The 22,185-nt window shown below is 41.0% G+C and overlaps 1 long non-coding RNA gene across 1 annotated transcript in view; it reads right to left on the bottom strand.

The window, feature by feature from the left end:
* The window catches only part of LOC141088625 (uncharacterized), a 91,211-nt gene extending 69,392 nt beyond the window's left edge, over nucleotides 1-21,819 (bottom strand). Inside the window, exons 1-2 of the long non-coding RNA XR_012231998.1 lie at nucleotides 21,719-21,819; nucleotides 17,862-18,000 (exon numbers count right to left, since the gene is read on the bottom strand). This is a non-coding gene — a long non-coding RNA (uncharacterized lncRNA). The remainder of the gene's footprint in view (nucleotides 1-17,861; nucleotides 18,001-21,718) is intronic.
* Nucleotides 21,820-22,185: the final 366 nt, after the last annotated feature.

A 22,185-nucleotide genomic window follows, 5' to 3' on the forward strand; every position in this document is an offset into this window, starting at 1 on the left:
TTATTATTATTATTATTATTATTACCTTTATGCAATTTTTCCAATTTATTTTTTACTTTTTTATTTTAGGATATTTGTTTTTTTGTTTTTGGTTTTCTCTGTGTAAAGGTCATGTGTTTATATGCATTTACATTTTGCATACACATTAATTTACTTTTTCAGCTCAGGCTTAAGGCCCTTTTACATTTAGCGATGCACCAGCGATCCGACCAGCGATCCGACCCGGTCAGGATCGCTGGTGCATCGCTAAATGATCGCTAGTGAGCTTTCATATAGAAAGATCTCACAGCGATGCAGCAGCGACGCAGCGCACGATACTCACCTTTCACACACAGCGATCCTGACGTCCTCCCGCCCGCGTCCACACGTCGCTCGTCGTCACAGCAGGAAGTCTCAGCAGGAAGCGCCCGACGAGAAATGGAGCCGGACATTCTCGCGTGATCAGCAATGGACAGCGGGGGAGCCGGTCGTTGGTAAGTATCACACATAGCGATATCGCTAGCAATATCGCTATAACGTCACAAAACCAGTGACGTTTTAGCGATATTGCTAGCGCTATCGCTTAGTGTAAAACCCCCTTTAGTTTCTCATTCCTACTTAGTAATAATGATGATAAGAGATGAACAGATCAGGCAAAAATTAAATTTACCTGTTCAAACGGATCTTACCTGGAAATTCAATTCGCATGAGACATTCTTCTCCACCAATTCAATGTTCCTTATCATACCCTGGGGTTTCATCACCCCCCTACATCATAATAAACATAAGATGTAAAACTAAATAAAATCCTTATACTCACCTTACTGCTCATCTCTCTGATCAATTCGCTCCTAAACATAACCTATTCAGTTCTCGCTGCATATTATCACCACAGTGAGAGCTGATTCCTGAGGAAATGTTCCCGGAATCATCAAAACTGAAAATCCCTACCTAGCGCATAGGAGCCAGGAGAGTTTTTGTGCGAATATGGTCACAATGTCACAATGTCAGTGTCACAACTTTATGCATGCATGTGAGGAATCATCCTCTGCCTCTTTGCACTGGGCTGGGACTTTCAGCTTTGAAGGGGTTCGGGACGTTTCCACAGGATTCATCATTCGTGGTTTTGATATGGAAATGCAATAAGGACAGAATAATTGAGGAGTAGTACTTTGTGAAAGTGGAAGCAAATTACAATTTTGGTAAATGCGGATTTTTATAATATTCTATTAGAATTAAAATCCACTCAAATACACTGCTCAAAAAAATAAAGGAAACACTCAAATAACACATCCTAGATTTGAATGAATGAAATAATCTTATTGAATACTTTGTTCTGTACTAAGTTGAATGTGCTGACAACAAAATCACACAAAAATCATCAATTGAAATCAAATTTATTAACCAATGGAGGCCTGGATTTGGAGTCACACACAAAGTTAAAGTGGAATCTAATGTCCTTAAAACAAGTCAAAATGAGGCTCAGTATTGTGTGTGACCTCCACGTGCCTGTATGATCTCCCTACTGTACAAGGCCTGGGCATGCTCCTGATGAAGCGGCAGATGGTCTCCTGAGGGATCTCCTCCCAGACCTGGACTAAAGCATCTGCCAAATCCTGGACAGTCTGTGGTGCAATGTGACTTTAGTGGATGGAGCGAGACATGATGTCCCAGATGTGCTCATTCGGACTCAGGTCTGGGGAATGGGCGGGCCAGTCCATAGCTTCATTGCCTTCAACTTGAAGGGAACTGCTGAAACACTCCAGCCACATGAGGTCTGGCATTGTCCTACATTAGGAGGAACCCAGGGCCAACCACACCAGCATTTGGTCTCACATGGGGTCTGAGGATCTCATCTCGGTACCTAATGGCAGTCAGGCTACCTCTGGTGAGCACATGGAGGACTTTGCGGCCCTCCAAAGAAATGCCACCCCACACCATTACGGACCCACTGCCAAACCGGTCATGCTGAAGGATGTTGCAGGCAGCTCTCCAGGGTGTCTCCAGACTCTGTCACATCTGCACATATGCTCAGTGTGAACCTGCTTACATCTGTCAAGAGCACAGTGCGCCAGTGGCGAATTTGCCAATCCTGGTGTTCTGTGGCAAATGCCAAGCATCTTGCATGGTGTTGGGCTGTGAGCACAACCTCCATCTGTGGACGTCAGGCCCTCAGACCATCCTCATGGAGTCGGTTTCTATCCATTTGTGTAGACACATGCACATTTGTGGCCTGCTGGAGGTCATTTTGCAGGGCTCTGGCAGTGCTCCTCCTGTTCCTCCTTGCGCAAAGGCTGAGGTAGCTGTCCTGCTGCTGGGCTGTTGCCCTCCTATGGCCCCCTCCACATCTCCTGTTGTACTGGTCTGTCTCCTGGTAGCGCCTCAAGCCTCTGGACACTACGCTGACAGACACAGCAAACCTTCTTGCGACAGCTCGCATTGATGTGCCATCCTGGATGAGCTGCACTACCTGAGCCACTTGTGTGGGTTGTATAGTCTGTCTCATGCTACCACGAGTGTGAAAGCACAACCAACATTCAAAAGTGACTAAAACATCAGCCAGAAGGCATTGGTACTGAAATGTGGTCTGTGGTCCCCACCTGCACAACCACTCTTTTATTTAGGGTGTCTTGATAATTGCCAATAATTTCCATCTGTTGTCTATTCCATTTGCACAGCAGCATGTGAAATTGATTGTCAATCAGTGTTGCTTCCTAAGTGGACAGTTTGATTTCACAGAAGTTTGATCAACTTGGAGTTATATTCTGTTGTTTAAGTGTTCCCTTTATTTTTTTGAGCAGTGTATATTCATTCATCTCTAATGATGAGCGAAACTGTCTGCATACGAATTTGGCAGTTTGCTCAAATTTGGCCAGAAAATAGCATCAAATTCTTTCTAGGTAAATCAAATGTTCATTTTTAAATCTTAGGATCTATCCAGACCCTGGGGTCTCTATAGAACCCAGAGCACAATAAATGTGAATTGAAAAAAAAATACTCACATATCTGCTCACCTTTCATACCACCAAATCCATCATCCTATCCTCTGTACAGCTCCGTCCGACCTACATGAATATCCACTGTGTGCCAGGGCTTGAAGAAGGACAGTAAGTGATAGGATATTTTTTTTTATTTCATCCCATTCCTGGCCCTCAATAAATCAGCAAAATGATGGCTGCATTTTTTTCTGAATGTGCAAAAAGCTAATTAGGAGAATCAGAGGCAAATAAGGAATTTGAGGCAAATTGCATCAAACTAACTTTTGCTTCAGGCTGTGTGCCCACGATGCGATTTTTAAGCGTTTTTGCCGCGATTTTCGGCACGAAAACACTGCGAAAACGTTTAAAAAACTCATACAGAACGCACCCCATGCATTCCTATGGCATTCCGCACATGCTGTGCTAATGCTGCGTTTTTTTCCGTGGCGGAATCGCATCGCGGAAAAAAATGCAGCATGCAATTGCCGTGATTCTGCACCCATAGGAATGCATGAGAACCGCTTACTTCCCGCATGTGGCTATGCACTGACATTCATAGTACAAATACACTAAAGTAGCAGTCTTAGCCCACACAGCTGCAGTCACTATTTTGATGTTGCATCATATCTTATACTCTAGTGAACTCCAGAGTAAGGCTGTGTGCCCACGATGTGATTTTTAAGCGTTTTTGCCGTGATTTTCGGCGCGAAAACGCTGTGAAAATGTTTAAAAATCGTGTACAGAACACAACCCATGCATTCCTATGGCATTCCGCACATGCTGTGCTAATGCTGCACTTTTTTCTGCGGCGGAATCGCATCGCGGAAAAAATCGCAGCATGATCATTCTTTTGTGCGGAATCACAAAGAATTGCCATGATTCTGCACCCATAGGAATGCATGAGAATCGCTTACTTCCCGCATGTGGCTATGCCCACCCTGCGCGAAGTTAAGCGTCTCATGTGCGGTTGGTACCCACGGTGTGGAGGAGAGGAGACTGTCCTCCAGGCCCTGGATACCATACCCCTGTAAAAAAAAGAATAAAAAATAAAAAATCGGGGTATATTTACCTTTCGCATCACTCGCAGCCTTCTCGGGCCTCAGCGTTCCCAGTACATCACAGTTCCCTTGCGGCAAGGTCCTGTGATGACGTACATTAGTCTCGCGTTACTCTAGCGGTCTCGTGAGATCGCTATAGCAAAGCGAGACCAACATCATCACAGGTCTCGCAAGGCATCGCTGGGAACGGGAGCATCGCTGAGGCTGCCCTGGACGTCGGAAGGTAAATATACCCCGATTTTTTATTTTTTTATCATTTTTAACATTCTATCTTTTACTATTGAAGCCGCATAGGCGGCCTCAATAGCAAAAACCTGGTCACACTTGTCAAACATTATGTTGGACGAGTGTGACCAACCTGTCAATCACTTTCCAAGCGATGCTTCAAATCGCTTGGAAAGTGCTTGAATATCGCACACGAAAATCGCGGCAAAATCGCGAACATAATCGCGGTAAAATCGCAGGGAAAAAAACGCGCGATTTCTGGGAAGGAGTCCAGTTTTGAGTGTCCGGATTAAAACGCAACGTGGGCACATATCCTCAAACCAATTTTCTCATCTCTACAGATTCATGTAAAATGCCTGTGACGGATGCAGTACAGTAGAACCCATGGTCTTCAAAATTAAAACAATGTCTACCATGAAGTAAATTCTGCTGGATAGAATTGTGCAGTCTGCTCCTCAATCCTATGCTATTATTATGTTATACTGATGTATATCAGCCAGAGGACAAAATATCACTCTTTTATCCTTCATCTGACTCTGATCAGAGTGCCATCAGTTTGAGAGAAAAAGAAAAGTTTTCCCATCCTCTCCATTCTGTCAATCCTTGAAAATCGAAACCCACTCGCATTTTGTCTGACCCACAGACTTCCATTGCCTATTTTGATTTGATATAAACACCAATGAAAAACAGTGTAACAAGTCCGGTATAAAAACTGAACTAGAAATCTTTATTGTAAACAGATGAGGCACAATAGAGCTAAAAAGTGACACTACAAAAAGGCAGTGTATAGTGAGCCACAAATAAATAATGAATAGTGAATATATGGATATAGTAACCCATTGGCAGTGTGAAACAAGTATTGTATAGGCAAAATGATACATGGAAATGCCATCCAAATAAAGGGAACAATCCCTGGCTAGACCATCAAGAGTAAAAATGCTGCCTAGACATTGAGTTAGTAGGATCTAGCCAGGGATTGTTCCCTTTATTTGGATAGAAAAAAATGCAACATGTGCACAGCCCTACAGAATATCATGGATATGAGTGCTATCAGTGAAAACATAGATAGCATTTTTCTGGAGTAATTGGTCATGTGCACAAGCCCATGAGTCCTATGGTCTTGCTTAGTAGGTATTTTCCAAGTTTCTCCAGAATACATGACAAAAATGTGATGTGCAAGGTCCCAAAGAATCATTTTGCTACCCTATTGTTATATTTACATGCTCTAGAGAAAAAAAATGTGGCTATTAGCCAATGATCGAGTAACACATTATGTCTCCTTCAACATTCCCTCTTAGCTATACGCTGGGAAAATACTAGTAAGATTTTGGGATGGCAGATGTGTCCTACATAGCAGGATTATAGGAAAACTGTCAGCAAATAAAGTATCCAGGGTGATACCAAAAAATCCTCTGACAATGGCACAAACATTGCTGTAGTCCCAGCCACAAATTTACATATGTTAGAAAGCAAAATGGTTAAGTGTTCATCTACTAAATCCATGTAATTCAAATTAATTGCCAAAATTTACTGTCATAATCTTTAATTAACATGATGGTAAAGTTAACAAAGGAATTAAGAAAACTCACAGAGTTAAATGATGTCTCCTGCTGCGGAAAGTGATGGAAAACTGTTCAAAGTAAACACTGTCCTAAGGGGAAGCCACAGCGATGCAACGAGTCCCATTCAATGATGTTCAGTGGCAAAAATAATGACAAAACTGTTATTTTAAATCGAGCAGGAAAAAAAGTCTATCAATATTTCTGAGAACGGAGAAACATGCAAAGCTGATGTTAAGAAACTTCAAACCTCTCTGTTGGCAACTTATTGATCACCTAGCCTGTTCACTAATGAGCTAACTATATGAAGTTTAAGGCGGAAAAGTTTACAATGTCGAAATATGCTGACACCATACTTGAGTTTCTGAAAGATGTGCAGCTTGAACGGACAGGTTAGCTCTATTAATAGGTTTCCTTGTTTCTTGTCTTGCTACTTTCCGGTCTATAAAGCTCTCTTGGCTGCAGTGACTCAATAAGACTCCACTTGAATGATGAAGACACATTGATTATTTAATGCAGCATATTTAAAGAAAGTTGACATAGGCACAAGGTCTGTAGCAGCACATCTATGTGCCCCTGTCACAAAGATAAAGCTTTGGTTCGGCCACCTAAGGCATATAGAAGATAATGGATATTGCTTAAGGTCAAAGTAAATTTATTCTGGATGCTGATCGAGACCTAATGCCCCAATAAATGAACATTCTTTTTAAAAATACATAGGAAACAAAATCTGTACAGGTAAAATATATTCATGCACATTAATAATATTACATGATTATTAATGCACAGGGGCATCATGATGGACGGATGGTGGGCGATGCCCAGACACAGGACAGGCATGATGGACGGAAGGTAGGCGGCTGTTACAGGGGGACACACCATACCTATGGGACACATAGGTATGAGGAACTATTTATAAAAGTCGATATTCCAGCGTTACTAGGGGTCAGAAACAGAAGAGCCACCTTCACAGAATGCAGCCTTAGTGCTGTTGAAGGTGGCTCTTTTAGTTAAAAACGCCCTGGGGGAGTGACAGGTTCCCTTTAACTTAGAAATCTGTATTTGATCATGTACAGGTGCAAAATTAGAATATCATCAAAAAGTCCATTTATTTCAGTTCTTTAATACAAAAAGTGAAACTCATATATTATATATAGTCATTACAAACAGTGATCTATTTCAAGTGTTTATTTCTGTTAATGTTGATGATTATGGCTTACAGCCAATGAAAACCCAAATGTCATTATCTCAGTAAATTAGAAAAAATAACAAAAAACACCTGCAAAGGCTTCCTAAGCATTTGAAAGGGTCCCTTAGGCTGTTTCAGTTGGCTCCACAATCATGGGGAAGATTGCTGACTTGACAGATGTCCAGAAGGCAGTCATGGACACACTCCACAAGGAAAGCAAATTTTGCATTTCATTTGGAAATCAAGGTCCCAGAGTCTGGAGGAAGAGAGGAGAGGCCACAATCCAAGCTACTTGAGGTCTAGTGTGAAGTTTCCACAATCAGTGATGGTTTGGGGAGCCATGTCATCTGCTGGTGTTGGGCCACTGTGTTTTATCAAGACCAAAGTCAGTGCAGCCATCTACCAGGAAATTTTACAGCACTTCATGCTTTCCTTTGCCAACAAGCTTTTGGGAGAAGGAGATTTAATTCTCCAGCAGGAATTGGTACCTGTCCACACTGCAAAAAGTACCAATACTTGGTGTAAAAACGACAGTATCACTGTGCTTGATTGGCCAGAAAACTTGCCTGACATTAATCCCATAGAGAATATATGGCAGGGGTCTCAAACTTGTGGTCCGTGGGCCAACTGTGGCCCTTGGGCCAATAGTTTGCGGCCCTCACCTTAGCCGGGATCACACATGCGAGAAACACGACAGTCTCGCATGTGAAATCCTAGTCACACGTAGTACCGCGTTGACAACGTGAGAGCATTCTCTACAAAACTTATGTTATGTTAAGTCCAGCTTTCTCAGACAAACCTTTGCCATTTCCCATCATGCAAGGCACTCATGGAAGTAGGCACACCACTCAGTGGTGAGGAGTATATGGATGTCATTTTGAAGCTACAGGAGGAATTTGATCACAGATTTGCAGACTTCAAGACGCACAGAGCCACATTTCAAATTTTTGCGGACCCCTTCTCCTTTGATCTGTAAGATGCCCCTCCTGTGCTTCAAATGGAGCTCATTGACCTGTAGTGCAACTCTGAACTCAAAGCCAAGTTCAGGGAGGTGAGTGGAAAAGCAGACAAGCTCGGGAAATTTTTGAGAGAATTGCCCCCCAGCTTCCCTGAACTTTCCCGAATGTTCAAGCAGACCATGTGTCTTTTTGGGAGCACATTCTTGTGCAAAAAACTCTTCTCTACCTTGAACTTCAATAAGTCCAAGTACAGGTCCAGACTTACTGATGAACATCTTCAAGCCCTACTGAGGGTCTCAACTGCTTCCCCCCTTAAGCCAAATGTGGCTCTGCAATGCGAGAGTAAGCACTGCCAGATCTCTAGCAGCAAGTAGGCAGAAGAAGCCATGTTCAAAACAGTTTGTGTTCAATGTTCCATTCATGTTCAGAAAGTTATGTTAAAGAACTGTTAATGCAGACATCTGAATCTGAATAATAATAACTAAATTTCTCTAGTCAGCAACTATATGTGGTTTCTTCAGTCTTCTATATCTGCTGTATTATTATCATTTTCATTTTATTTATTTATTACTGATTGATTTATTTTTTTCTTATGATTTTGTTAATTTATTTTTATTTTTTAACACAAAATAAGATGAAAAAATAAAGACTTGTGGGAAAACCTGATGCGGCCCAGCCTCACCCAGGGGCCTACCTCCAGCGGCCCCTGGGTAAATTGAGTTTGAGACCCCTGATCTATGGGGTATTGTCAAGAGGAAGATGAGAGACACCAGACCCAACAATGCAGACAAGCTGAAGGCTGCTATCAAAGCAACCTGGGCTTCCATAACACCTCAGCAGGGCCACAGGCTGATCGCCTCCATGCCACGCTGCATTGATGCAGTAATTGATGCCAAAGGAGCCCTGGCCAAGTATTGAGTGCATTTACTGAACATACATTTCAGTAGGCCAACATTTTGGACATTAAAATCATTTTTCAAGCTGGTGTTATAAAGTATTCTAATTTACTGAGATTGGATTGTGGCCTCTTCACTCTTCCTCCAGACTCGGGGACCTTGATTTCCAAATGAATTGCAAAATTTGCTTTCCTTGTGGAGTGTGTCCATGACTGCCTTCTGGACATCTGTCAAGTCAGCAGTCTTCCCCATGATTGTGGAGCCAACTGAAACAGCCTAAGGGACCCTTTCAAATGCTTAGGAAGCCTTTGCAGGTGTTTTTTGCTATTTTTTCTAATTTACTGAGATAATGACTTTTGGGTTTTCATTGGCTGTAAGCCATAGTCATCAACATTAGCAGAAATAAACGCTTGGAATAGATCACTCTGTTTGTAATGGCTCTATATAATATATGAGTTTCACTTTTTGTATTGAACTGAAATAAATTAACTTTTTGATGATATTCTAATTTTGTGAGAAGCACCTGTATATTTTAAATTTTGAAATTGGAATATGGATGTCACACAGATTTAAAAAATGAACACATGGATGGACTGTGGATGATAATACAGATGAAAATCATCTGAGATTTTTATATGAAGTTCGAACAATGAAGATATATTCTCCCTGCAGCTGCTCACTTCTAGTGCTGAGAGCGAAACTGTGAGCGATTATAGTCAAGGCTCACTACACAATGAAAGTGCTGTTATCTTTCACCTGCACTTTAACTGACAACCTGCTCTGTACAGTGTGAATGTGTGTAGAACAGGCTGTTAATCAATGTGCCAGGGCTGCCCTCACTGTATGGTCAGCAGTGACTGTAACTGCTCCCTACATCACCCCAATGAATGGAAGTGAGTTGTGCAGGGAGAAAAAACTTGATTTTCTCCCTGTAGCTGAACCTCCAGTAACTCTATATTGCAAGTGATTAGTATTTCTTGAAGTGATGGGTTCTATTTACGTGTTTGCATATATCTTGGCACACCGTATGCTGCTGAATTCTGATGTATCTGTCTTTCTACCTTTCTTTCTATCTATCTCTATCTATCTAATCTGCATCTTCAGCTTTCCATGAATTTCACATCTACTGATAAATGAAAACATTATGGTCACTTGCAAGCAAAATCTTCAACACATCACAACCCCTGAGTGGCCAGATATAGTTCCGTGTTGCATAAATTATGTCTTTATAAAATGGAAAAATCATGTTTTTTTTCAAATCTGGACATTTCACATCATTCATCTGAGCAAATATTGAGCCAAGAAGAAGAGTAATGAAGGACACATCAGTAATGCAGCAATGAAGGGTAACAAGAATAAAAGAGTTGTATGCAAGCTGTTATCCACTGTGTACAGTGTCTGCGTGGTCTACCAGCGTGACAGGGACTCCTCTCATGGTCATGACTTTTGACGCAGTAATGGACCCATTTAAAGTTAATCACTGCAAATTCCTAAAAGCTAGATAAATAGATTACATAGATTAGATAGAAGGGAAAGTAAAAGAGATGCAGCACTAGCATATAGAATTAGGGTGACGTGTCTCCCAGGTAAAGACCCAACCTTCAATGCAATTCAACAAAATTGAAGGCAGCACACCATATAGAAGGTGAAAAAATAGTGCTATTTAATAGCCCATAATGGCCATCACTATTTTTTCACCTTCTATATCGTGTGCTGACTCCAATTTTGCTGAATTAGATAAAAGGGATATAGATAAATAAAAAAAGGAAAAGGAAAGTAGCACTCAAATATTAAATGTGCAAAGACATACTCTATTAGCTTATAAGGCACAAGGAAATGTGTCAGCTCATGCACACTGAGCCTTTCTCAAGCAACAACTGCAACTTTCAAGCAACTTTCAAGCAACTTTCCCAAGCGTTTTATGACAAGATTCATTAAGGCTAGGTTCACATTAGCATTTGTGTGCGCAGTGTATCGTCTCCATGCGCAAACGCATGACAAAACGCATACAAACGCATGTTTACACAGCGTTTTTTATCCACATCAGCTTAAGCATGACAGCAAAAAAGGCTGTGTTTGCATGCGTTTGCATTTTTTCAGCGCATGCGTTTGGAGAATTTCCTTCACACAAGCCACCCCCCATGGGAGTGTCTCATTTCCCGAACATGATTAAGTGAAAAACGCATGCGTTTCGAACGCAAGCTTACGCATGTCCTTGCATACACGTGCGTTTCCATAGACAGCAATGGATTTTTTAAGCACTCATCCACAAGCGCATGCCTGCGCATATTTGATGGATTTTTGATGCTATAAAAAAGATGCAACACGTTGCGTTCGCAGGACACCACCACACACCGTGAAACGACGCATTTGTACGCATTTTCATGCGAACGCAAACAAATGCATGTCCCTGCATACACCATGTTAATTATATGTATGCATGATGCACATGATGCATGCGGATCTATGCGGAACAAACGCTGCGCGCACAGACACAAATGTGAAACCAGCCTAAGCAATCTGTATATGTATCAGAATAGAAAACTAGTTAACGCAATACAAAAACAACTTTATAATAACACAATAAATAGGAATGCACCAAATTTAAAAAGATTTAGCAAATTTTGCATTCCTTTTAATTCTACAATTACACATTTGGGCATTGGCTAAAAAGTATCCCTTTATTCATTCAATAGATAGATAATAAATAGATGATAGATAATAGATAGATTTGGGATAGATAGATAGATAGATAGATATAGGATTGATAGATAATAGATATATGCATAGATAATAGATAGATGAAATATAGATAAACTAGCTGAAGAGTCCGGCGCTGCCCGGGCAAAGTAACTAACTGTGGTTAGTTATAGCAAATTATAATTATCCTCCATCCCAAAGTCCCGTGCCCATATACCCATCATACATATCCACGATCCCATAGGCCCGTGCCCATATACCCATCATACATATCCTCCATGCCATAGTCGAGTGCCCATATACCCATCATACATCCTCCATCCCATAGTCCCGTGCCCATATACCCATCATACATATTCTCCATCCCATAGTCCCGTGCCCATATACCCATCATTCATATTCTCCATCCCATAGTCCCATGCCCATATTCCCATCATACATATCCTCCATCTTATAGTCAAGTGCCCATATACCCATCACACATCCTTCATCCCATAGTCCCGTGCCCATATACCCATTACACATCCTCCATCCCATAGTCCCATGCCCATATACCCATCATACATATCCACCATCCCATAGTCCCATGCCCATATACCCATCATACATATCCACCATCCCATAGGCCCGTGCCCATATACCCATCATACATATCCACCATCCCATAGGCCCGTGCCCATATACCCATCACACATCCTCCATCCCATAGTCCCGTGCCCATATACCCGTTATACATATCCTCCATCCCATAGTCCAGTGCCCATATACCCATCATACATATCCTTCATCCCATAGTCCCGTGCCCATATACCCATCACACATCCTTCATCCCATAGTCCAGTGCCCATATACCCATCACACATCCTCCATCCCATAGTCAACCATTATGACATCATAATGAGGGGCGGCGGGGCCTGAAACTTATGATGACATCAGTGTCGCCATGGCAACCATTGTGACATCATAATGAGGGGCGGGGCTTGATACGCACACACTGTTTCCCCAGTATGCAAATAGGGGCATTATGACATCATAATGAGGGGCGGGGCTTGACACGCACACACTTTTTCCCCAGGTATATAGATAGGGGCAAAATTGTTTGGTGAATTGGAACACGCGGGGTTAAAATTTCACCTCACAACATAGCTTAGGACGCTCTCGGGATCCAGATGTGTGACTGTGCCAAATTTTGTGGCTGTAGCTGCGACGGTGCGGATGTCTATCCCGGACATACACACATACACACACACATACACACACACATACATACACACTTTGAGCTTTATATATTAAATAGATAGATAGATAGATAATAGATAGATAGATGATAGATAATAGATAGATTTGGGATAGATAGATAGATAGATATACAGTGGGGAAAAAAAGTATTTAGTCAGTCAGCAATAGTGCATGTTCCACCACTTAAAAAGATGAGAGGCGTCTGTAATTTACATCATGGGTAGACCTCAACTATGGGAGACAAACTGAGAAAAAAAAATCCAGAAAATCACATTGTCTGTTTTTTTTTTCATTTTATTTGCATATTATGGTGGAAAATAAGTATTTGGTCAGAAACAAAATTTCATCTCAATACTTTGTGATATATCCTTTGTTGGCAATGACAGAGGTCAAACGTTTTCTGTAAGTCTTCACAAGGTTGCCACACACTCTTGTTGGTATGTTGGCCCATTCCTCCATGCAGATCTCCTCTAGAGCAGTGATGTTTTTGGCTTTTCGCTTGGCAACACGGACTTTCAACTCCCTCCAAAGGTTTTCTATAGGGTTGAGATCTGGAGACTGGCTAGGCCACTCCAGGACCTTGAAATGCTTCTTACGAAGCCACTCCTTCATTGCCCTGGCGGTGTGCTTTGGATCATTGTCATGTTGAAAGACCCAGCCACGTTTCATCTTCAATGCCCTTGCTGATGGAAGGAGGTTTGCACTCAAAATCTCAAGATACATGGCCCCATTCATTCTTTCATGTACCCGGATCAGTCGTCCTGGCCTTTTTGCAGAGAAACAGCCCCAAAGCATGATGTTTCCACCACCATGCTTTACAGTAGGTATGGTGTTTGATGGATGCAACTCAGTATTCTTTTTCCTCCAAACACGACAAGTTGTGTTTCTACCAAACAGTTCCAGTTTGGTTTCATCAGACCATAGGACATTCTCCCAAAACTCCTCTGGATCATCCAAATGCTCTCTAGCAAACTTCAGACGGGCCCGGACATGTACAGGCTTAAGCAGTGGGACACGTCTGGCACTGCAGGATCTGAGTCCATGGTGGCGTAGTGTGTTACTTATGGTAGGCCTTGTTACATTGGTCCCAGCTCTCTGCAGTTCATTCACTAGGTCCCCCCGCGTGGTTCTGGGATTTTTGCTCACCGTTCTTGTGATCATTCTGACCCCACGGGGTGGGATTTTGCGTGGAGCACCACATCGAGGGAGATTATCAGTGGTCTTGTATGTCTTCCATTTTCTAATTATTGCTCCCACAGTTGATTTCTTCACTCCAAACTGGTTGGCTATTGCAGATTCAGTCTTCCCAGCCTGGTGCAGGGCTACAATTTTGTTTCTGGTGTCCTTTGACAGCTCTTTGGTCTTCACCATAGTGGAGTTTGGAGTCAGACTGTTTGAGGGTGTGCACAGGTGTCTTTTTATACTGATAACAAGTTTAAACAGGTGCCATTACTACAGGTAATGAGTGGAGGAAAGAAGAGACTCTTAAAGAAGAAGTTACAGGTCTGTGAGAGCCAGAAATCTTGATTGCTTGTTTCTGACCAAATACTTATTTTCCACCATAATATGCAAATAAAATAAAATAAAAACAGACAATGTGATTTTCTGGATTTTTTTTTCTCAGTTTGTCTCCCATAGTTGAGGTCTACCTATGATGTAAATTACAGACGTCTCTCATCTTTTTAAGTGGTGGAACATGCACTATTGCTGACTGACTAAATACTTTTTTTCCCCACTGTAGGATTGATAGATAATAGATATCTGGATAGATAATAGATAGATGATATACTGTATAGATAAATGATAGATAGATAATAGATAGATAGCTACATAGATATATATATAAATAACGCTATGTAACAAATTTTCATTTATTTTTTGTTCCTGGGTCCAAAGTGTGTTTTCCTAACCCGTTATGCCTAAGACAAATAGAAAATAGTTGTTGTTCCACAAAAACTTTGCTTTTGTGATCAGGACAATGAATTTTTTAAATTTATCTGTTTTCGGGAAAATTCTCGATTCGTATTCAATACTGAGTAGTCTTCTAGAATACTGTTGAAATGTTAGAATTGTGCAGAAGTTTCTACAACTTTCCAGAATTTTCTAGAAGTTTCTAGAAACTTTTAGAGCGTTCTCGGACTGTTCAATAGTAGTAATCATACAAGCATAAAAGCACAGGTGATTCAAACCAACATTTCGGTCTGTTATCGCTGAGAAAGAGAATAGCTAATTGTAGTTAAAGAGCAATTATTTGTTTTAGATGGCATCAAGAGGTGGTTTGCGCCCAGCAGATGCTTTTTGCTACTTGTGTGGACAATTTATAAAGACAAGAGCGAGAAAGTATTCCGTGAAAGCATGTCGTATGATGTGCGAGGCCTACAAGGCATATTTCGGCATGTCTGTCGTGGATCAAGACAAGTCCTGGGCACCTCATTTCAAATGCGAATGTTGCATGAAAACCCTTGAAGGGTAAGGTAAGGTGAACAATTGCTGCTTGTTTAGATGGCAGTGCTTTACTTTGTAGAATTTCAATGATTTAGATCTAGTACAGTTTAACCCCTTACTGGCCGCGGATGGAATAGTATGTTCGCGGCCAGTATCCCCCACTTTAATGAGGGCTCCTGCGGTGAGCCCATATCAAAGCCGGGACATATCAGCTGTCTTGAACAGCTGACATGTGCCCGCAATAGACGCAAGTGGAATCACGATCCACTCGCACCTATTAAGTAGATAAATGCCTCTGTCAAATGCTAAAAGCAGCATTTAACAAGCGCTTCCAGCCACCGGGCATGAAATATGCGCACCGCTGACCACGTCACGTGATCGGGGTCATCGGTGTGTCGGCATAACAATCTCCTTAAGATCTCTGTGGTTGTTGATGCCAGATTGCTATGAGTGCCACCCTGTGGTCGGCGCTCATAGCAATGCAGCAATTCCGCTACATAGAGGTGATCTGAGCATCACCACTATTTAGCAGAGGCGATCAAGCTATGGCAGCTTCTAGCCTCCCATGGAGACTAGTGAAGCATTCTAAAAGTAAAAAAAACAAAACCTAAAAATATGAAAAAAATAAAAAAAATAAAAGTTCAAATCACCCCCTTTGCCCCATTCAAGATAAAACAATAAAAAAACAAACATACACATATTTGGTATTGCCAAGTTCAGAATCGCCCGATCTTGTAATAAAAAAAAGGATTAACTTGATCGCTAAACGGCATAGCGACAAAAAAAGTCAAAACACCAGAATTACGTTAATTTGGTCACCGCAACATTGCACTTTTTTTGCAATTTCACTGCACTTGGAATTTTTTTCCTGTTTTCTAGTACACAACATGCTAAAACCAATGGAGTCGTTCAAAAGTACAACTCGTCCCACAAAAAAATAAGCCTTCACATGGCCATACTGATAGAAAAACCTCTGAAGGTGCTGATGCCACCACTGCATATCAAGTTAGGTCTCATCAAGCAATTTGTCACGGCTCTTGACAAGAAGTCAGCAGTTTTCAAGTACCTCCAAGACCTCTTTCCAAAGCTGTCCCAGGCAAAGGTCAAGGTTGGTATCTTCATCGGACCGTGGATCAAAAAGATCATAGAATGTGATGAGTTCACCAAGCTGCTGAACAGGATGGAGAAAGCAGCTTGGAACAGTTTCGTTACGGTGGTTCATGGCTTCCTGGGTAATCGCAAGGCTTTTTTTTTTTTGGCTTCCTGGGTAATCGCAAGGCTTAAAACTATGTGGAGTTGGTTCAGATTATCATAAAGAATTATGCCATAATGGGAAGCAGAATGTCTCTCAAAGTCCATATCCTTGATGCTCATCTTGACAAGTTCTAGGAGAACATGGAAGCTTACTCAGAGGAGCAAGGCGAGTGCTTTCATTAAGAAATATTGGACTTTGAACATCCTTACCAAGGACAGTATAACAAAAACATGATGGGGGACTACATTTGGGGGCTTCTTTGAGAAAGCAATTTGCAGTACACCAGCAAGTCTAGAAAAACTACTCATTTCTGAACCTTTTTGAGTGATTTTTGACTGTCTTTATCTATTTACCATGCAAGTTTTGACTTTTATCAGACCGCATGAACGAAAATATAATAATTTCCTATTTTGACACAATAAATACAAAAATTTTTTGGCCTGTGGTAACAAAATCAAAGTTTGTGCTGATGATAGTTAGAAAACAGAGATAAATAGATAATTAGATAATGTATACTGTAGATAGATAGATGATATAAGCTGGAGTCACACATAGCGACTTACCAGCGATACCGACACCGATATCAAGGTGTCAGGATCGCTGATAAGTCTCTATGTGATCGCTGGTGAGCTGTCATACAGACAGCTTCACCAGCGATTAGCACAGCGATGCCGAGCACCTGGCATTGCTTGCCATTCCTGTAAAAAATAGAATTAAAATAAAAAATATAGTTATTCTTACCTTCCGACGTCCCACGCAGCCATCCTGCCTCCCTCCACGCTCCGGTCCCAGTAATTCTTTGCGAGCGCAAAGTCTCACGGTCATTCGTGCAAAGGATCACTGGGACCGGAGCGTGGAGAGAGGCAGGATGGCTGAACGGGATGTCGGAAGGTGAGAATAACAATATTTTTTATTTTAATTCTATTTTTTACAGCTGATCGCTGGTCTCCCGCCTGTTACACGCAGCGATGCGTGCTGGCCAGCGGGAGACCAGCGACGAAAAATATGTCCAGAGGTTTCTTACAGCGATCAGCGATACCGGCAGGGGGGCCGGTCGCTGATCGCTGTCACACACAGCGATCTCGCTGGTGAGATCGCTGTTACATCACAAAAGTTGTGACTCAGCAGCGATATCGCTAGCGAGATTGCTATGTGTGACTCCCGCTATAGATAGATAGAGATGAGATAGATAAGAGATATATAGATAGACAGATGGATAATATATCAATAGATGTTAGATAACAGAGATAAATAGATAGTTAATATTGTAGATGGATAGATCAATATGAGATTGATAGATAACAGATAAATAGATAGATTGATGATATATATGTATTATTGATTATAGAAGGATAGCTGTAGGTAATAATGCCACTTACTTCATAAAGCGCAGCCTCTGTCAGTAGGTCAGGGGACTGGAGATAGGAGCATATCTGTTTTTATCACTGTATAGAGAATGCTATTTTAAAATGTGTTCTGGGACACAAGTGATTTCCATAACCGCTTTGCATTCGTTGCCTGAGGGAAAAGCAAGAGCACAAAGTTACAATGTTGGAATTTACAATAAATTATTAGCGCTTCCAAGTGACAACAATAAAGAAGATTTTATTTGAGATCTGAGAAGCCAGTCATGATAAAATGATCGATTTCAGATAAAGCCTTTCCCTTATCTCATTTTAATAATGGACCTGACAGATTAACCTCGCTGTCGATAGATAAATGTCGCTCTCTGTGAACCTGAATCTTTTGCAAACTCAACAATCCCGCCAAAGTTTCCTAAAAAATATCCTTAAGGAATAAGACAGGACTAGAGGATCTTCTGTGTACAGTTGTCTGTTCTCCTGCTCTCTCTTCAGAAGACAAGTAACTTGAACATTTACGGATACGTTCGGCGCACCACACATTTTTTGAAGCCCAGCACGTTTCACAAGGTCACAGGCAGCCGGCCTAAAATATTAACTCGGTTAGCGGTATGATTAAATGTCTGCCGTCTTCTTTGAAATCTGAAGAAACAAGAGTAAATTGGCATGTGAAATGTGAATCCCGGTGGCATAAAGCAATTAGTGGGATAAGGTAATAGCACCCAGTATGTGTAAATTTATTTGGGCCACACTTCGCTTTGAGCTTTAGTGACCTGATGAGCACAGATCATTCTTTACTAGTCATCAGTGACAGATGTGTTTACCTGTCTCCAAAGGGGCACTTGCTAATAAAGATGCAAGGGAGAGCACAGAATCTGACTGCATTCTCGAAAGTTACTTATATGCAGTGACTCTACTGGACAGATCTGCGACATTCGATTTTGCTGAACATTTTTTATGTATTGCAAAAAAAAGAAGAAAAATTAATCAAAGATCAGGCTCATGTCATCAATGCCAAACTACCAGCTATGAATATAAAGCCCATCAGACTTCAAAGTAAATACTCATTCTGATGCCCGGTAGAACTGAACACTTTTCATGGGCCATTAAGTTCTAACCTTGCAGTAAGTGCCATAATAATTATTTTTGCGTTTCCCCTCATCATCAGAAGAGATTAATATACATCAAATCTTAACCTCACCATGTTGTTCCATTTTTATGTGCCTTATTTAAATTAGCCATATGGGCTTGTAATCTATCAGGTTGATTATGTAAATGTTTGCCTGTTTGACATTTAAAAGTATGTGTAATTGTTAGAATTGCAGAATAATTGCATGTGAGCGTGTCATAGAATCTGCTCAACACATTCTTTTTTTTATCAGTAATTTCAATGAAAATGAGTAAAAGTTCAAAGAAAAAAATTGATTGCATAAAATTTTAATCCCCTCCACTCCCATCTTGTATATAATTACTTTGACATTGCAAGAGATGTTAAACCAGGGTTTATATATTTTTATGCAAGTTATAGCAGGGAGTGACCTTGTACATCTTGCTACATACGAAATAGATAACATATGTAGCATAAGAGATAGACAAACTGAAAAATCGTGGAAGAGACAGATAGAGAGATACTTAGATAAATAGATAGCTGCTGTGTGGACTTGTTTGTATACTTCACAGCTCTAGCAGCTCCCACCTACTCTGCTTGAAGATGATGGTCAGTTTTCAATTTTTAGTATTTTGTTTGAGGTTGTGACACCTCTATGCAAGGCTAAGCTCCTCCCATCAGACTCGGGCTGCTTTTAATTATTGCTGTATCCTACCAGCACTTTAAATTTGTTGGTTTTTAGATCGGGAGATGCATGTTTGATAAATATTCGTTTTGAGTCCCATTAAATAAAATTATACCTTGTCATGGCTAATGGGCTCTTATGAATTTGTCAATTTGTGCACTACTTGATAAATATTAGTTTTGAGTCCCATTAAAGTTATACCTTGTCGTGGCTAATGGGCTCTCATGAATTTGTCAATTTGTGCACTACTTGATAAATATTAGTTTTGAGTCCCATTAAAGTTATACCTTGTCGTGGCTAATGGGCTCTCATGAATTTGTCAATTTGTGCACTACTTGATAAATATTAGTTTTGAGTCCCATTAAATAAAGTTATGCCTTGTCGTGGCTAATGGGCTCTCATGAATTTGTCAATTTGTGCGCTACGTAAGAAGCTTGGTTTAATGTGTATATTCTAATTAGTAGAAATAAAATCCAGATTTCATATATTCATTGTTTGCATACGTCTTATCGCAAACAGAGGATTGTTTATTCTGTTGTTTGCAGATAAATAGATAAAAGGAAACAAAGGAAAGGAAACAAAAAAGAGAGAAGAAAGAATATCAGAGAAAAAGAGAAAAAAAGAATGAACAAAAGAAAGAAAAAAGAGAGAAAGGAAGAAAGAAGGAAATAAATAACGTAAGAGAGAAATAAAGAATGAAAGATAAAAGGAAGCAAAAAGATAAAGAAAATAGGAAGCGGATAGATGTTCAGTAAACAGATAGACAGACAGACACATAGATAGATAGATAGGTAGATAGATAGACTAAAGGGCATGTCACACTAAGAGATATCGCTAGCAATATCGCTATAACTTGTGACGTTATAGCGATATTGTTAGCGATATCGCTGTGCCTGATACTTACCTACGACCCGCTCCCCCGCTGCTTATCGCTGATCGCGCTAGAACGTCCAGGACTGTTTCTCGTCGTCAGCTTCCTGCGGTGCTTCCTGCTGTGACGACGAGCAACGCGTGCAGCCGGGCGGGAGGACGCAGGATCGCCTGGTGTGACAGGTAAGTAGCGACCCCCATCCCCAGCGATGTCGCTAGTGAGATCTGCCTGTGTGGCAGCTCACTAGCGACCACTTAGCGATGCACCAGCGATCCTGACCGCGTCATATCGCTGGTCGGGATCGCTGGTGCATCGCTAAGTGTGACAGTACCTTTATACAGATAAGCAAACTGATTTGCAGCAAATTCAGGTTTGCAGCAGTCTGAATTTTTTCGAGATTAAATTTGCATATAACCAGCAGTTCGATCCCAATTTTGCTGTATTATTTTGAGGGTTAAGAAAGGGTTCAAGTACAAAGACACATTATGCTCATCGTTCTTCTGTTGATATACCTATTCCACTGACATCATCCTAGTTCTCATGTTCTTTTGTTGATCCGATCTGATGGTGTGACCAGTTTGATTCCTATCATTGGCCTCATGTGTTACATCAGATCCCATAGTATTAGAATAGTGCAACAGAATAATAGAAAGCTAGATTAGAAAAGGCGAACCCAAAGCTTTGTTTTTTATTCTTTTCAGCCCTCTTTCGTCCCCTCACATTAAAATCGATTCTGACCAAATTTATTAGAACTGAATGAAGTCTGCTGGCTAAATTTGAGTAGATCTGTCTCAATAGAATATTGGGAGATTCGATCATCTCTAATCAAATATTAACATATACATATAGGTAGAATGCATTTTTAGTTTATAATAAAATTTATACTTGTTATGTCTCACATTTTTTTTGTTCATAATTCTCGCTATAGTTGATTTTTTTTTTTGTAGATTATATTGAGCCACAGGTCCCTTGATCGGATATTGGAGAAATCTCTAGAATGCAGAAAGGACACAGTCTTTTCCATGATTCCATAATGGACATTAGCAAATAGTGTGGCAGATCGGCTCACTAGGCTGTGCACTGAGGTAGACACAGGCACACTGTCTCTTTAAATAGTCCATTGGTTTATTGGATATGCAGCATAAACCAACATACACCAAAAATAAATAAAGACCTTTGGGCAAAACAAGATAAGCAAGACAAAATAGTACCTCACAGTCTCTGCAGTTGTGGGAATCCGCCACGTTCAAGATTAGCAAAACCTCCTGGTTCAGTTTAGCTCTAGGATCAACACTTTCCTGGAATTCCTCTCTCCTTCCATGCTGAACAATGACTGCCTATGGAGCCCAGCTATTAAAGCTCCCGACCACTCCCTTGGGTGGAGATAAGGTGGACAACCTCCCTCCTGCTCTATGGTTGTCCACAGAAATCCCAGCCAATTAAACAAATTACCTCTTAATCCCTCACAGCACTAAATGTGCTGGAGGAAAATATCTGGATTTTAACTTACTGACGCCATTAAGCACAGCAACACAAATCTCCCTTTGAGTATTTTACCAGTGACTTTGTTACATATCCCCCCCTCTGTCCAAAGCCGAGTGAATTGGCACCCACTTGCTAAACAGGGGAGTCTGGACAGGGCACCTGCACTCCCATGCAGCTTCCCTGGACTGTCTTC

Source organism: Dendrobates tinctorius, unplaced genomic scaffold (genome assembly GCF_039654945.1).
Source record: "Dendrobates tinctorius isolate UK_male_01 unplaced genomic scaffold, ASM3965494v1 ptg000039l, whole genome shotgun sequence".
Taxonomy (NCBI): domain Eukaryota; kingdom Metazoa; phylum Chordata; class Amphibia; order Anura; family Dendrobatidae; genus Dendrobates; species Dendrobates tinctorius.